Source organism: Rhagoletis pomonella, unplaced genomic scaffold, assembly GCF_013731165.1.
Source record: "Rhagoletis pomonella isolate Grant_MI unplaced genomic scaffold, Rhpom_1.0 Rhpom_scaffold_00011, whole genome shotgun sequence".
Lineage (NCBI taxonomy): Eukaryota > Metazoa > Arthropoda > Insecta > Diptera > Tephritidae > Rhagoletis > Rhagoletis pomonella.
Genome location: NW_023458565.1, coordinates 9,915,524 through 9,926,050, shown reverse-complemented (window position 1 = coordinate 9,926,050; position 10,527 = coordinate 9,915,524). Strand labels below are relative to the sequence as shown.

At 36.0% G+C, this 10,527-nt stretch overlaps 1 long non-coding RNA gene across 1 annotated transcript in view; it reads right to left on the bottom strand.

The window, feature by feature from the left end:
* Positions 1-79: 79 nt before the first annotated feature.
* Positions 80-10,527, bottom strand: part of LOC118747019 — a 38,191-nt gene continuing 27,743 nt past the window's right edge. The window contains exons 2-3 of the long non-coding RNA XR_004993913.1: positions 589-753; positions 80-181 (exon numbers count right to left, since the gene is read on the bottom strand). This is a non-coding gene — a long non-coding RNA (uncharacterized LOC118747019). The remainder of the gene's footprint in view (positions 182-588; positions 754-10,527) is intronic.

Genomic DNA, 10,527 nt, shown 5'->3' with positions numbered 1-10,527 from the left:
TGATATGGCATAAATCCTACTTCATTTCTCGTTCGCATATTTCGCCCCCCCGCCCCTATGTACTGCTTATTCAAATACTCACCTGGTTCTTGTATATTCCCCAGTGGACTCTCTGGCAGCAGTATACCCTTTTGTACAAGCTCCTCACGATTGGCACGTACTGATATTTTGCGTTCAAGTGCTGCGAAGCAAACGAGAAATCGGGATGTGGATAAAGCAAGTTGTTGTTGTGGTTATTAGCGATAAAGTGAAAAACAAATAGCAAGAAAAAAGGACAAGTACAAAACTAAAGCAACTACATATATGTACATATGTAGTATAGTAAAGGTAAGCGAGCGCGCTGCAAATGATTTTCAAAGAAAATCCCAAATACATACATACATACATACGTACAATGCGGGTAGCATACCCCCTTTGCCGCCAAGTCATGGTGTTAGTGAATGAAATAGTGTGCTAATTAGTATGTGAATTAGTGTATTGGTGACTTAAATTAGCTGTAGCGGTAAGTAATATAAAGTACCATATACATATGTACTTAAATCTATGTAAGCGTATGTATGTATAGCTGAGCATTTGATGGCTACTTACACTTTGAAGCTGCTTCGAATTTTTCACTCTTCTTTTTCCGTCGCCATTTCCATGGTTTAAAGAATCGCCCCAAAGCACTAAACTTACTTTTACGCTCGAGCGGGGGTGTGCGTGTGCCGGAGCCGAGACTGTTTGTACGCAAGGCAGCACCATTTTGCTTTTTGGCTGAAAGTGAAAAAAATAAAATAAAAATTATTAGTATGGTTCAGCTTAAAAATTAATAAATGTTGAGGGATATGGTGGGACGACTAATCAATGTACATATTATTCTAATGAAACCTATCACTTTCACTATATTGTTGTACACCCCCAAAGCGAAATAATACATATGTTATATGAATCTTTAGAACATTTTTGGGTATGCAGTTTTATAGCACAATTCACAAAAAATGGTGTTGATTTTTTTACTTTTGTTGCACTTCATTAGACTAAAATTGTATGGGCTATAAAACTGCATAACCAAAAATGTTCTAAAGATTTAGATTAAAAAGTTTAAATTTTCATGAAAATTTGTTGAGTTTTCCTAAATTTTTTATAAAGTTTTAAACTGTGATTCATATAGTTTTGATTATCTATTAAAATAATAGTATTTTTATAAAAAAATAATAAAAAAAAATTTAGCTCGAAAAATATTACGAATATTAAAATAAAAATCAACACATGGTCACTTGTTTGAGTCACTGTATGTAAGTTTTAGTCACTAACTCATATTTTTCCAAAAAAAAACTTTTCGAAATTTTCAAGGACATTCATGGATAAAATTAAAAAAAAAAACATTTTCAATGCCTATTCGTCCTAGTGCGCCAAAAAATTTAATTTTTTATGTGTAAACACTTAGCTCTCGGTATGGGAAAATTTGCGTTAACCCAGCAGAAAATTTGCAACTGCTTCGGGTGTAACCCGGCAGAAAATCTGTAAAAGGAACACTTTTGGCCTAGTTAACGACTATTTGAGACCCATTTCGAGATTAATTCCGGATCTTTTCATAACTATTTCAGGACTATTTGGAGACTTGTTTGGGGTTATTGCGGGACCTGTTTAGGAGCATTTCGAGTGCACGACTAATTGAGGAACATTTTACGACTAGTTCGTGGTCATTTTGGGATTAGTTCAGGATCATTGCGTGACTATTTTAAGAGCATTTTGGGAATAAAAAGGGATCATTTCGGGACCGCTTTAAGGCTTGTTCGAGATCATTACCGGACACGTTTGCGGTTTTTTCGGGACCACTTCAGCACTGTTTTAGAACAAGTTTTTGACTAGTTAGAAACTAGTTTAATGTTTAATTTTTAGCCTAACCTATTTATGTATGTCACTGAATGGCCTAATGTTATGCCAAGGCGTACACAGTAATACCTGATACCTTTTATTCAACATTGCACTGAATTTTTTATACAATTTTTTTAATTAAACATATCCTCGAAATATTAAAGATCTTTGAAAAAATCCTGACGTCAAAGTAAAAAATTAAGAAAGCAGTTTTGCTATATTTAAGTAGTTTCGCGAGTATATTGTTATTGTTTCGTACATACTACATATGTATTTCGAAAAATAACAAAAGATCGCTAAAATAGGATATGAAAAAAATTTAGAAAAGCCGCTGATGATCTTAGAAAATAAACTGAAAAATCACTGAAATAAAACCGAAAATATATAGAAATATCCCAATATAGGCAAATTCCGAAGAAAACCGCGGAAACTCTAAAAAAAAAAAATCGGTGATACATGAAGTCTCAGAAAAATACACCAAAAAATCATGTAAAATTCGTAAAATGTATCCATAGATGGGCGTAAAGATCCCGAAAACGCTGAAAGCTACCCGAAAAAATTAAATACTAAAAGAATCATAAAAGTCACGAAAAGCCCCAAAAAATAAAAAGCGAAAAGATTCAGAATATTTCAGATAAATTTTTAAGAAAAATTCCAAACAAACCCCAAACTTTCGTAAGATCTGGAAGAGTATTCAAAATGCGAAGATTTGCAAAAAGGTCCCGGGAAAATTATGGAAAACTCGTGAGAAATGTTGGAAAAGCCCGAAAAATCAGAAAATATATAATTTTATTATCCATGCCTAAAAAATTAAAAGCAAATATTACCGAACAGTTTCTGTTACAATATTAGGTATTTTCAAATTGGACTAGCTCACGTAAATCTTAATATTTTTCCGAAATATATTGGCGATAGTCTTAAAATATAATTCCGGTGGAAAAACCGCAACTTTTTTGGTGATGCTGAGGAAATTGATTCCTTAAAGATAGATGGAAAGCGAAGGATTATATTCGGGATTAAAGACAGCACTTTTCACAGATTTGTTAGCCTCACATGTTTTAAAACTCATACTAACGATATTTTATGTTTTCCTTCAGGGTCAGAAGTCATTTAGATACTTAGTACCTATAACTCCCATCTTCAATGCAAAGTGTAGCGACCTAATAATTGAACCGAATACAAACTCTTACTATCCGGGTTGTGGAAATGTGGCAAAGTTGGCGGTTTACGAGTGCAATATAAATAACAGCAAATACTAATTACTCAATAGCAAATACAAAAACTAAAATGAACAGGAAATAGCACTTTATGTCACCAGTATGACTTTAATTATTTATATGTACTATACACGTCAGTGGAGGTGGTGTTAGCGCCACAAATTGCCCGAATGACTGCAAACTTCCGGCCCCACTTCGTTGCACTGAGGAATTTTCAGATTGCCTGACAGGCAATGGGGACATTGCAACATGACAAGCTAGCCAACAAGTGTCAATGCATATTTGTAGTAGATTAATTGCGATAACAAGTTGAGTGAGTGACAGAAGGTGAATAAAGAATTTGCAAAAAAAACACACACACAAAATAAATAAATGAAACAGAGATGCCAGCGAAAGCAAAAATATTGGAAAGAGAATATTAAATGAGATGAGTGCATGGACTTACCAATCGAAAATGAAAAGGATTGCATGGAAATGTCTGTAAGTAATTCTGAATGTACTTAAATTTCACCACTATTCACACTGACTGTAGTAAGAGATATACGGTTAAATATCAATGGGGCAAGTTTCGAATAACTAAGCATTTCGAAGTAAAGTATTTATTTACATTGGAGACATCATATCGCATTCCATATCGGTTTTTTTTTTCATAAACCAAATCAAGTCAAAGAGATTTTTATTAACCAAAAATTCATAGGGAGTGAAATGAATATTATGAATTTTGGCAAAATCCGTATAAAAAATGTATGCATTCATTGATAGGACCTACCCTAATGAGATGGTGGTACACAGTGCCCAACTAAATGAGCAAATATGTTGAGGCATTTGTATATTTAACACATCTTTTTATGGTAGGCATATTGATTATTCAATTAAATCAAGGCACTTGTAGAGATGGGATATTAGACGGTAACAAATTTAGGAAATTCCATTAATTCTGTAGGCACGAGCAAAACGTAATTTATCTAAATATAGACTACAAAATTCTGTCAAAAAACGACAAAATTACAGATGAAGCGACATGGAAGACTCAACAGGAGCAAGCGATAGCAATGTGAGCGGTGTGAAAATGTGTCTGGCGACGAAAATATACTTATCGATTAAATTATACTTTTTTGGTACCAGATAATAAGAAACGACGTTTGCTTGTGATTAACTGCAAATGTAGTGGTAAGACCTTTACAAATGAAAAACTCGAAAAGTTCTTATCAGGATATTAGCAAACTATTTATCTTTTTTAAGAAGACTAATCTAGTTACCTTTATTGCTAATCATCTGTTTAAGATTATGCTTGGGATTTAGATTAAAATTTAAATTGATACCAAGATAATTGTTCTTTATAACGCAGCTACGACCACTAACTTTTCTAATAACGGTCGCCCCTGCCCATTTCTGCCATGAAAACCAACTTTGAAAACCAACTTCTCATAAACAAAAATCGCCTTTGGGAGTCGGCGTACACTGAGAAATAGGATTAGTTTCGACAACTAAAGATATTTAGTTCCCGAATTTTGACAATATTTGGGAACTGTTACCAAGGATTGGGAACTATTACCATCGATTGGTAATTATAACTAAATATATTAAAGCTTCTAATATTCATCTAGGTTGTAACAAATCGTTACTTTAGTTGAAGGGTTTGGTTAATACTAATAAATATTTCTTTGAAGCATATTTCTACAAATTCCATTCAACTTAACGTATGGTTCATAAAAGGATGTTATTAAGCTCTGCTAATGCAGATAAGCTTTCTTTCAACACGTGGTTTAGTCATAGTTACCAAATCTTAGTTGAGGCAACCACGATTTGGTTTGAGAGTGGAACATATTCATGCTTATGAGCCACCCCTAAAGAATGCTGAGCGCTCTCTGAGCACATACGAAGAGCGCCAGCTGAGCAATGCGCACAGTCCCACTTATTGAATCGTTTGAATGCGCTAGTATGCCGACCATTGCATTGTGCGTGGAAATCATTGCTCCGCTACCGCTGTTCGTATATGGGTGAAACACGCATGTGGTCCCAGAGAGCTCAGTAAGCTATGGCATGTCGATCGCTGCGCCATGTGTGCTATGACATGCCCATACTTGTTTGTCTCAGTTTCAGTTTTGCTATCATCGCGAGTTGTTTCGGTGCGCGCATAGTTTAAAGTTTAATTAAAAATATAAAGTTGTATGCCAACCGGGGTTTTTCAGTGGATATATAATTCATGTGAATTATAATTTGAAAGTGTCTATTTAGCTAAGGAAAAAGCAAAGCAGTATACTTCCAGCAGATATTGACCTGGGTTTTCGCACGACTGTTCCTGTTTCATCGTTGTTTTTTAAGAAATTCTTAACACCATATACACATGTATTATTTACTTTAGTAACTAACTTATGTAAATATGTACGTATTTTTATGCTTAATATATGCAAATAAAAGAAGAAAGTAAACACAACAAACATCGAGTAAATTTTTATTTGTGTCAAACTGAAACTTTTTTTCCAACAATAAACGGCTAGCTGATTCAAGTCTACAGCAAGTTCACAAAATTAATTGAAAACTTGTATAAACCAAAGCATTGTTTATATTTGCTCAGCAATGATTTTATTCAACTAACAATATTGTCCAATCAAGGTAGTCGTTTTGTAATTATTAACAAATATACATTTGTCCCAACTAGAAGTCTTAAGTAAATTGCAGACTTTCGTGAACTATATATTTATTTCGCCATATCCAACTATGCCACTTGATCACTATAACCAAATCTTGGTTATTATAACTAAACCTTTTTCTGGGTGTAGAACTGTTGGTCGGTCCCTCTCCTTTGTATGATAACATCAAGGCGCCAGCCACAAATCGATGGAGAAGCTCGGCCAAACACTAACATGTTGTGTATAAACCAATCTATTATTATGAACACTCACTCGGCTACCGCGGACGCCATATTCCCTTGCTTTGTTTGCATCGTTTTTTTTTTTCATTCACAATAGACAACAGCTTGCCTCTCTGATCACTGTTATCATCGAAAATGCGACTGATCTGCGTTGGTTCTGAGAATTAACTCTAGAAATGAATCCGGATTAAGGGCAGTTAATTCCGGAGATAATTCCGCATTGAAGAGTAGATCCGTATTACCGCTGCTGTCTGTCTATGCTTTACGATGATTCATACTTCACTGCTCCCTTCGGTGGACTTTTTTGGAGAGCTTCTGGAGGGAGAAAATCACCAGGTGTGAACGGATTATTAAGGATTTCAGACCAATAACCCTGTCTCAAGCCTTTTAAACTCAAGACGTCATACTCCAGAGATGGGACGTCCAATTTATCGTAAAAGATAAATCAAACGCGACCATCCTACACTAAGTAGTTCGCCGAACTGGGTTCCTACAGGATATGCAGTAAGAGACCATCCGCCGAGAGGAATACTTTCACCACTAATTAGGCTTGTGCTCTTAAACAAACTACCAGTTAACCTAGATTCCCAGGCTATCAAGGAGGTGGCTTATGACACCGACGATTCGGGTCAAATTAATGCGGTTGTGCCAAATTCTAGAGGGCGCTCTAAAGGAAACATTTCCAGGGCCATAAAGTTTTCACTTAGTGTGGATCCAAACAAAACTGGCCTAATGCTTGTTAAAAATAAATTGAACAACTCAATGTAAAATTATGCTTTCACATACTGGACAACGGTATCGTTTTCCAGGCGGAAAGGTTTGTAAGTAAGATGGTGGTAAATTACAGAAAACAGCAAGCACCCACAAAACTACATGTGAATACATTCTTAGGTAGTCAGTCGGTTATCATGGAGCTATTCTCCTCCTCGGACGGGTGGCGATTTGTGGAGGATGGTAGGATAGAATTGGTCTCACTTTCTTATCAGTTAGAAACTACCCTACTATGGGTGCTAAGACATATTATATCCCATAAATGCGACAGAATGACCTAAGAGATTTGGATTGGAAATCCTATGGAACGGTCTGACGGCCTTTGCCGGAAGAGTAAACGACAATCGTTTACTTTTTCATTTCAAGTAAAAAGGCAGTTAAAGGACGCTAACTAAAAAACGGGCATACTTATGCAAAACTTTGACGAAGTATGCGAATCCGTAATGTGCGCTTGCGCCGCTGGGTTGAGAGCCAGCCTAACACATTATACTTCCAGAGTATTTTCGGTAGGTTCAATGGAATGAAAACTTCTTGGCTTGAGACATGTGTGCAATATTCACCATTTCGAAATCCGCTGACCATTGATTGTTTTCAGTTTTTTAATTGATATTATTTAGGGAGAATTTTGGTAGGAAAGGCACCTTATTTCTGACGCGGAATACTTAGAATCTTCCTCGCTCACCACAATAAACCAGTCGTTGCGTACAAGACAGCGATTTATCAATTTCTTGTTTTTTTTTTTTTTTTTTTGTTTACTAACATTTCTTATCGCACACAGGTTTCTCATGCCCCAAAACCGCTTTATTATTATACCATTAATTCGAACATGCTGACAAGAGCATGAGCACATTAGTACCTATACATACATACATATGTACGTACTTACCCAGTGGGAAAAGTAGTAATACATTACATGCATGCTAAATAATTTAATGTATTTCTTAGGAGTTCTAAATTCTATTATTGTTTAATATATAATCAGCATTCTAATATATCCAAAAAGTCACAAAAAATCATATTAAATAAGATATTACTGGTAATGCAAAATTGAATGCCCCACTTTTCTTAGAACATCGCTGGGAAAACGGCTGTTTTACTGATCATTTTTTTCGGTTATCACACATTACATTTTCCCACTGGGTACACATTATGCACACATGAATGTATGTGCCTAAATTTGTATCGTTGCGACTGACTACCTTGTACGCTGACACTGCCATTTATGGTCGTTCCACTTGTAAATTGTCTGATTGAGCGCTAAAAACCACTTGGGAGCACTGACAGTACTCTCGTCGCAGTAGTTGCAGGTAAACCAAACAACTTGCAGCAAAGCGCAGGTGACTAATGCGCGCACACACACATACACTAGGTAATCATTAAGTTGACCGCAGATTTGTACGAGTCTGATTATCTGCTCAAAGATGCCTGCATTTGTGCACCGTACACCGTAACGCATGCAACAGTTGATGCCCCAACAACAATAAAAGCAACAACGAGAAAACAGAGCCGCAGCATGTGTAACAGTAGCCAAGGTGATTATATAGACTGCCGCTACTTGCAGCAACAGAAACTGGTCAACATCACGTTTTCGTGTTATACAAAATTACCTCACTCACTGCCTCCATTTCAATCTCACGTCCACCACACATCTATTCCACTTTTAATTTTCATTTTTCTTACCTTTGTCGTTTGTGGCATTTGTTGTGCTTACATTTTTCAGTTGCACTTCCTGTAATGCCATTTGAGTGTTACTCGTACACAACATCGTACACAACAGTTGTTGCATGCGCCTTGAAATAATGGCGCGTAACATACTAAACCGGTAGTCGATTCAGTTGGTTGTGGATCACCAAGTAAACAAGTTAAATTGCATATGTATGACTAACAACAACAACAAATTGTGTCTCATGCGTATGTTAAAAGGTAGTTGGCAATTAACTTTTTTTTTAAGAATTTTAATTTTTTTCTTGGCTCAAAATTTGTTAAAATATAAAAGAATGTTTAAAGATCTTTATATTGATATCATCACTCAGTATACGGCGCCTAGTTTTGTTCAAGAAAGCCTTCTACTGAGAATGTGGTTATCAGTAGTGCGTACTGTTGTGGTTGAGGAGACGTGTATAAATATTTCTACCAGGAGCCATTGGGGCGAGTCAATTTTCTTTTTTTTTTTTTGACTTAAACAAATTTTGCCGAAGAAATCATGGGTCTACAATCAATTTGGAGTTTGCCAAGTTGCAATTTAAGTGAAAAGCGATTTTAATTTTTTATATGGAAATTGATAAAAAATCATTTTTCATTTAAATTGCTGGTGAGACTGACTGTAAGAGTACCGTTAATTTCTGTATGACTCAATGAAAAAAAAAAGAATTATAGAAATCGGTGAACGTAGTCCAAAGTTATGCGGTAACATACATTAATAAAGTGCATATATATTAAGTTGGCTCACGATGTTGAGAATTTTCTTCCATACAAAGTATGTTGGGACATAAAAAAAGTGGCGTATTGTCACGCTGGCTAACCCAGTTTCTAAGTTTTAGTAGAATACTGATAAATATTATTAAGGAATTAAGTGCTATTTAAGTGTTTTTTAGAGCCACCAAAATTGATATGGGTGCTCACTCGGTTTCTGAAAAATTCGCAAAAAAGTGTTTTGGATCAGCTGGCGTGTTGTCACATTTTTTTGCGGTTTTCTCGGAAACTAAGTGAGCACCTAAACTATTTTTTTTTGCCCTAAACAGCACCTAATTTCTGAGTAATTAAACATTTTTGGGAAAAGTGGGTCAGCTGGCGTCGAGACGACGTATCGAATGACAAAATTATGGAAGTTCGTGTCCCTACTCGTGTTTTTCAAAGCTGTCAAGATAACGTGCCCTTCATCAGATTACTTATGAAATTGGGTTGGTATCTTTTTCGTCCTGGCCACTCCGGCAGGAAGAGAGTTTTGGTGTATCCATCGTTGGAGCGCTCATACAATAACAAGGTACACTGTGATGGCACCGATATGGGCTCTTTAGCGGATTCAACACAAACAACGAGTTCAGTATACAGAACACAGCGTGCATTCTTAATTTGCTTGAAATCTAGCCGAGGTCGGGTGTTCATCTGTCAGCACATATAATCCTTGACAAGTTGGATCAGAAGCCCTGGTTAAATCTTCTTCAGATCAGGAAAGATGATCCCATACATTTGAGCCGATCACAGTGACTCGTTTTTATCAAAAGAGGATCCCTTGTCTGATAGGTAAAAACACTATAAAAAAAACTCCCAGGTTCTATGAGAACTTGTTAAACCATGGCTTCTGGGATTGGCAAAATACCAGGATTGGAAAGTGGCGACTCCATGCTAAAAGAAATCTGTCCGGGTAAACTTTTCCCAAACGAAATGCCAGTAAAGGGGGCCTGCGCGAATGGATATCCTCAATTTAGATCAGCGTTAGAAATTTACCGAATGTGTACGGTACACATTGAACCGGTTACTTACCAAAGGGAATAAGTCATAATTTTTCCAATATGGCAAGTTTAATGCAGTTTAACAGAGCTCCTATAAACGAACCGCACTGTGTCAAAATTGTCACATCAAAAAACTCTGACTTATAAAATAAGTAAATAGATACATAGTGTAAAACAATTTTCTGCCATTAAAACCAGAACACTCGATTAACTAAAGAGCCCTTACATACAGACATAAACGAAAATCACTAAGTATGCCACCGGATTAAGTGGACAATTGATTCATAAGTAGTGGGAGTGCTACTAAAAAAACGATAAATTTACGCTTCCAAGTGAACCTTTTTGTGAAATAAAT